This window comes from Pectinophora gossypiella, chromosome 6, assembly GCF_024362695.1.
Source record: "Pectinophora gossypiella chromosome 6, ilPecGoss1.1, whole genome shotgun sequence".
NCBI lineage: Eukaryota > Metazoa > Arthropoda > Insecta > Lepidoptera > Gelechiidae > Pectinophora > Pectinophora gossypiella.
Window position 1 is genome coordinate 10,709,556 of NC_065409.1, and position 8,074 is coordinate 10,717,629.

At 41.6% G+C, this 8,074-nt stretch overlaps 1 long non-coding RNA gene across 1 annotated transcript; it reads right to left on the minus strand.

Moving 5' to 3' along the window:
• Positions 1–363: 363 nt before the first annotated feature.
• On the minus strand, positions 364–5,921 carry LOC126367576 (uncharacterized). The gene is made up of 3 exons (XR_007566502.1): positions 5,117–5,921; positions 4,884–4,987; positions 364–4,774 (listed from the first exon to the last, which is right to left on the minus strand). It is a non-coding gene; the product is annotated as an uncharacterized LOC126367576 (long non-coding RNA).
• Between the last annotated feature and the right edge of the window lie 2,153 nt (positions 5,922–8,074).

Consider the following 8,074-nt stretch of genomic DNA (forward strand, 5'->3'; position numbering starts at 1 on the left):
TCCAAATAGGGTAGTTTCCAACTAGTCAAATCAGTTACTTTTAACTTAACGTCAAAACACAAAATTAATTAGGAGTGTGACGTCACGAACGTTGTGTTGACATACGGAACGCCAACTCACTGCGTCGATTAAAAATACATAAGTCGGTTACAAGAGTGAAATACTTATTAAAAACTATAAAACGGATTATATTGTGCAACATACATTGTAGGCTACCGGTAAAGTGCGAGCATTATTGAGATATAACTAAAATAAAAATATCCCTCAAGCGGTGAAGTGAAAAGTACCCACATTACACATTGGTGTTGAGTGATTTGTGTAATAAATAAAAGCCGATTGACCAGTTATACATATTTATAATAATTATAATAACATAAAACTTCTCGGCCAAATTTTATAATACAAATACACAAAAATACAACCTAAGGAACTTAATACCTAACAGAACATCGATCGGTAAATCACAATGCCTGCAAAGTGTAACGCGTGTTGTAAATATATGTCTGTCATGGAAGGTGTTATTTGCCCCAATTGCAAAGAGGCAAACCATAGGGCGTGCGTAAATATCCCGAGGGACGCCCAAATACATAGTTCGTGGCTATGTCCGAAATGCAAGGCTGCGCTGCCAAGGAACAACGAAAACGGCACGCCTTTGCGAGGAATGAGTGCCGCGTATGTGCTGGATGACTCGATGTCGGAGTCATTTGCCACCAGACAGGCCAGCATCGAGCTGGGTGTTGCTGCTGGCACCGCACCGCTCAACAACACGGCCCTCGACGTTACCGCGGAGTATCGTGAGTCGCAAACTGACCTGTCCGTCGAACTGCGACAGTTCCGAGAGGAAATGAGACAAACCCGAGAGGAGTTCCGCGCGTTCCGGCAGGAGATGCTCGACCTGCGCGCCCTGGTGTCCTCCTGCGACGCGCGCCTCAACAAACTTGAGGCGAGGGTGGACGAGATGGAGCGGCGTGCAAGCAGCGGCGCAAATGATGACCACGGAAGCGTCGTTAGCATGCTCGAGACAACAGTCGCCCAATTAAAACAGGATCTCGATGATCGTGACCAGGAGTTGCTACTGAATGATGTCGAGATCTCTGGAATCCCGGAGGAAAGCGGTGAAAACGTCGTCCACCTCGTAACAGCGTGCGCCGTGAAGCTGGGTGTGGCGGTCGACGAGCGCGACATAGTTAGCTGTGTGCGAGTAGGAGGCCTGCATGCGGGGAGTGAGGGCGCCCCTCGCCCGCGCAACATCGCCGTGCGCCTCGCCCGCCGCACCGCGCGCGACCAGCTGCTACGTGCCGCGCGCGTACGCCGCACCGTCACCACTGAGGGGATGGGACTGCGCGGCGAGTTTCGACGGTTTTACGTTAACGAGCGCCTCACAAAGCGTAACCGATCGCTGTTTGGCCGAGCTCGAAAATTGGCCAGCGGCTTAAATTGGCGATTTGTGTGGACGCGTGACGGTAGAATTTTCACCCGTCGAGACCAAGGGGATCCGGTAAACCGAATCAGGTCCGAAAAGGATCTCGACAGTGTTTTTGGGCCGGCACGGGTTCGTCCCGCTCCCGCGGCTGTCGAGAGCAAAGTACTCGTCTCAGTTTAATATAAACCCCAAGCAGCACACTAGCGTTATTATTATTGCTATTAATACCACTATTATAATCAATTTATTATACCGCATAATATTCTTTGTTTGTGTGTATGTTACGCGATCTTTCTTGTCATCTGTCTGTGTTTTTATTGTACAACGTCGTTATGACTCATGTCGTCAGGTGGGGACGTTCGCGCAGATTGAAGGAAAAAGTATTGTTATCTATTCGTCATTATCATATCGTATATGTATAATATCGTTTATTGTATTCACTCAAAATGTACACAACACAACAACACTACATGTAAACTGCACAACAAATATATTGATAAAATCAACTCTTTTCGCACTTTTCATGAGATTTATTTATAAGTTTTCGCATATTGTTATTATAATATATCTAAAATGATTTTAACACGAAAATTAAAGGTTGGTTTATTTAACGCAGGCTCTTTGGGAACGGGGCAGGACGAATTCTTAGTGGCCATGAATCGGCACAACGTGGATATAATGGCAATTAACGAGACGTGGTTGAAGGAGGGGCATGAGGGGCGCGCCCCCGCCGTGCCGGGCTACCGGCTGCGGCACGAGCCGCGGCCGCCGGGCAAACGTAAGCGCGGTGGCGGCGTCGGCTTCTACACCCGCCGCGGCCTCTCTGCCCGGGTGCTGCCACACCCACCGTCTGGGTGTGTTGAACAGATGTGGCTCACTGTTACACTTAACACCAAAAAAATCGTTATAGGCACCGCGTACCGCCCGCAGTGGGTGACAGTAGACCTATTCTTGGAGGCCCTATCCGAGTCTATGTCTGCGTTTTCGTGGGCTGACCACACTACACTCCTTGGCGACTTTAACATTGATATGCTGGACGTCGTTGATCGCGACGGCAGTGTTAAGAAATTTAATAATTTTCTTGCGTGTTTTAATTTGGAACAACTTGTTACTGAACCAACACATTTCACAGGCCACAGTGAGACACTAATCGACGTAGTCTGCACGGATGTAAAGGGGAGCTCTGTTGGTGTTGACCATGCCCCTGACCTAGGAAAACATGCATTCATTACATGTCTAATAAATATTCCCAAATACAAACCGTCGCCCGTTCGAGTTACGCGAAGATATTTAAAAGATATTGATTTAGAAATGTTTAATAGGGACCTGTCATCTTTAAATTGGAGCTATATTAGCTCACTGTCCAGTGTAAACGATATGGTTACTATATACGTTGATACGGTTTTGTCTTTGTTCGATGTCCACGCACCTCTCAAAACTAAGGCTATTAGGTACGAACAATACCCATGGATAACGTACAACATACGGCAAATGATGAAAAAGCGAGACGAGGCACATACTAGAGCACGACTTAGTAAACAGGATAGTCATAAAACTTTCTATAAAGATTTAAAAAAGGTAGTGAGTGAGGCATTGTATAGGGAAAAGCAGTCATACTTTGAATATTATATCAACTCCACAGAGAATGACTCGCGCACTCTGTGGAAGCATATTAAAAAAAATGTTAGAATAAAAAATAGACCAGAATTTCCGGCAAATGTTTTTAAAGACCCAGACGAGATAAATAATTATTTTTTAAATGTTCCCGGCAACATAAATATCAAGATCTCACAGTTAACTTTCTTTGAATGTCATCGGTGTATATCCAACACATTTACTTTAAGCAGGGTCTCAGAAAGTGATATTATGAAGATAGTCCGCACCATTAAAACAAAAGCTGTCGGAGTTGATGGTATTTCGCTTGACATGCTTCTGCTTGTCCTGCCTGAAACCCTGCCTATAATTACTGATATAATCAATTGCTCCATTCGTACAAATACTTATCCAGCTATGTGGCAGAAAGCATTGGTTAGGCCAATACCAAAAACTTCAAATGCTACCGAACTGAAAGACTTGCGCCCGATTAGCATCCTACCCTGTATATCCAAAATATTAGAAAAAGCTGTTGCCTCACAGCTTATAACATTCTTAGAAAACAATGACATACTACCGGGCGTGCAATCAGGTTTCAGGAAGGGGTACAGCACCACAACTGCCTTGCTGCAGGTTGTTGATGACATACTGGCTGCGCGTGACGATGGCCAAGGGACTTTATTAGCATTACTAGACTTCTCCAGAGCTTTTGATTGTATAAATGTGCCAATACTACTATCAAAGTTACATTACTACGGATTTAGCGTGGATAGCATAAACTGGTTTAGCAGCTATTTTGAACATCGAGCGCAGTTTGTTGAACTATGCAACGAGGACGGTTCCTCAGTTAGGTCTGTCACTAAAACCGTTAGTAGGGGAGTTCCTCAAGGGTCAATATTGGGTCCTCTTCTGTTCATCATCTACAGCGCCGATGTGATGAAAGAAATAAAAAATTGCAAATTTCACGTTTACGCCGACGATATACAGGTTTATACTTCGTGTAAGCCATGTGATACCCGTCTGGCAGTAAAGCGACTAGAAGAGGACTTGGAACGTGTAGCAGCTTGGGCAGAAGCGAACACCCTAATGCTTAACGGAAATAAAACGAAGTATATGGTCTTGGGTTCTAGACAACAGATAGAGAGTATTACGCGTCAAGGGTTGAACATTAGTATTCGAGGCGAGGTGGTACAGCGAGTGTCTGAATCGCGAAACCTAGGGTTGCTAATGGACGAGGAGTTACTTTTTGAAAAGCACATTACGAACACTGCTAGCAACTGTTTTTATAGATTAAAAGTAATGTACCAAATTCGAGAATATTTAAGCACTCCCATTCGAATTAAACTATGCGACTCTTTAGTTTTATCTAAGTTAAATTATATGGACGCTGTGTATGGGCCTCGGCTGCTGGTGCGCTCAGAAAAACTGGTTCAAAGAGTACAGAATGCTTGCGCTAGATTCTGCTTCAAAATTCCTCCCCGCACACACGTTACACCTTACATAAACAAGGCTAAAATCTTAAAAATGAAATATCGCAGACAGTATCATTTTGCAACGCTGATGTTCGGAGTAGTTAAATTTAAGTTACCGCCATATCTTGCGGACAAACTAGTTTGGGCCCGCGACGTGACTGCTGCCAGGACCCGTGCGTCGTACTACTCACTCGCAGTACCTCGTCACCGCACCACCGCTTTTCGTGGCAGTTTCAGGTTCGCCGCATCCAAGTGCTGGAACGATTTGCCGCCGCCGTTTCGTAGTCTGAAAACAATTCACAGCTTTAAATCAAGGTACAAATGCTATCTTCTAGATATGCAACTACTAAACTAAACTAATAAATACCCATCAAATACCAATAAAGTTTGTTTACCTCATTGGTTTCAACACGATAGCGCGGCGGAGTCCTCCCAGCGGGCTGGATGCGGCACCGCAACCATTGTCATAATAATAATTATTGCTTTCCTTTTGCATGGTCTGGAAAATAATTGCACACATAGGCTTCTTTAAACTGTCCCTCAATCAACAAAAAAAAATAATTAGGTAGGTACTTATATCAATACAAGTTAGGTAATGTTGTGGGTATTTTACGAAGAAAACGCTTACCTCATGGAAGGTTTATTCCGGGTTTTAAATTTAACCTTGAATGCGATGACGGCTCGTGGCTTATACTCGTTGCACTTTTTCGTTTTTCGTTTTGTATAAATATTTGTGGATGGTGTTCAGCATTTGACGAAATTTGTTGCTTCCTATTTAAATTATGTATTTTTGTGTTACTACTATTCACTATTATTTGATTTAATGTGCAATTTTATTACAATTTTTAATAATTTCGTTTCTTTTTCCTTGGAATGCGTCGTGCCTGTTCGGAGGCGCGACGGTCGAATGGGAAAAATATCATTTCCATAAGTATTATACTGGCAGAAATTGAAGTACTTTGCCGACCGAGCTGACTCGGGGTGCTGCGCGCGCGATAGATATTAACACAAACAGACTGCACAATACACATACTTACATAATATATTATAATCCTACTTATTATGTTCTATGCATTCTAGTTTATACCTGCATTAATTACTATTTATAATACTAACATTAAGTATTTATATATACGTTTTTGTGATAATGTATGTATGTATGTGTATATGTGTGTGTATATATATATTATGTACTTACATATAATTTCTATTTTAAGTAATTTGGTAATATTTAATCTATTTACGAATATTAACGCATATTTATGAAACGCGACATTCGTGCCTCACCCAACAGGGTCCACATAATACCAGCGTCGTGGTTCACGCCGCGACTTGTGCTGAGTGAGGCCCTTTTATCTCAGGACGTCCACCACCACCTTATGATCATTGTAACTAACATCCTCCTATGCTTTTTGTAATTGTTTTGTGATTTTCTTTTTTTTTTTTTTTTAAGTGATGTTATTGTCTTGTCTTTGTATGTGGCGTCCTTTTATAATAAACAATTTCTATTCTATTCTATTCTATTCTATTCTAAATTACAGTTGAGTTTGTTTAAAAAGCAACCTCTGACGTTTTAGAAAACATTTTTCTTTATTAAGTAAGTACAATTCATAAATCAGTTAAATAGAAAAAAGAAAACGTTGACACCTTTAGATCTGTCTTTGTTTAGTAAGTTTAACTTTACTTCATAATTTATCTTTGACTTTGGAAACTACGCAATTGCGTCTATATCGAGGTGTTCCAATTTGAAAGCAATCACATAAAAAGGTTTACCAAACACAGCCACACAGAACTAAAGATGTCCCTTTCCGGGTGTTGTCTTGTCTATGAACCTGACTCGAAAAACACGGCCTTTACGGAATAAACTGATTAAGATGACTCAGCATACGTGATCTATATTGTAATTGGATCAAACGAGTGGATCAACGCACACTAATTGTATCGGCCATCGCAAATGAATAGACCTGACGATGATGTTACACAACGAAATAATACGAGTACCTAATAAGATTATTTTCTTTCATATTTAGGTATACAGGGACATCGTAACGAAAACTTTGAGGGAAGACCATGATTCGTCGTAAAAGTATGAATTTTCCAACAGGAAATGGCACTTGATATCATCCCCCTCAGTATTCGTTACGATGTCGTTAACACCCATACATACTCCTATAGCTACCTGTATGTACTTGTACGGGGTACAAGTGACATCGTAACGAATACTGAGGGGGATGATCAGTTCATTACTCTGAGTTAATATCAAGTGGAATTTTCCATCGCCACACAATAGAAAATATAAAAAAAATCATGAAATTTTGCGACGGAAAAATCCACTTGATAGAGTCCGAACTGCTACATATTCTGTTCCTAAAGGAAGCACAGCGAGATCTGAGGATAGCGAAGAAGTCGGATACTCCTGCGTCAGCAAACATCTCTTTACCGCTGCAATATCTTGGCAGTTCCATTTAAAGAGCTATTCAGTAATGCCCATGTATATGTTACTAAAACAACTGAAGGCATGTAGTCAAACCAAACTCCACAGAACCAGAATACCTAAGGAGGAATTTTCCAGGCCACGTTTTCCAAAAAATATATGAATTATGGAGGAGCTCGGTGGCGCAGCGGTAAACGCGCTCGGTTTGCGATTGTTGAAGTTAAGCAACTTTCGCAAAGGCCGGTTATAGGATGGGTGACCACAAAAAAAAAGTTTTCATCTCGAGCTCCTCCGTGCTTCGGAAGGCACGTTAAGCCGTTGGTCCCGGCTGCATTAGCAGTCGTTAAGAACCACCAATCCGCACTGGGCCCGCGTGGTCGTTTAAGGCCCGATCTCCCTATCCATCCATAGGGAAGGCCCGTGCCCCAGCAGTGGGGACGTTAATGGGCTGATGATGATATGAATTATGGCGTTGACAGCGACTCCTGGAACGGCGATTCCCGCTACGTCGAGTCCCTTTACGGCGAGTGGCTAGAGTACGCTATACTCATTGCTCAGATAATTATTTAAAAATATAATGTAATGGCAGATGCATATATAAAAATAATAAGTGATTGATACTGGGATCAGCTTATATATAGAATTTTGTTGCTACCTATATTACTTCTCTTTATTTTGATCAGAATAATAATGGCTGGAAGTTGTATTGAGCCTGGGTGTAATTAAAGTGTATAACCAAAAACAAAGATACCTAAAAGATGCATATGTCTGTTATCCATGAGAAAGTTAAACGACGGTAACGTTGTACTGCGCCATCGATATAATTTTTTTCTTTAGGATATTATTTTTTTAGTAAACCGCTTGCCTATATAGTTAGTTAGTTAGTGCCAAAAGGTCTAAAAAACTCTCTCTCTCTCTCTCTGTTAATTTAAAAAAAGTACTTATACAGATTATTCTGAAGTGTCCCTGATATAAAAAAAAACTAAATGTAATCTGCGAGACATGTCAGGGGACTTTGGCGGCTCAATAATAATATCCCTGACACTTTTCTAAAACAAAAGATGTCGTTTTTCCCTAGCAGACAAATTATAAAATATTTTCATAAATTATCGCACAACAAAGAAATTCCGAAAAAAAATACCATGTTTTCTT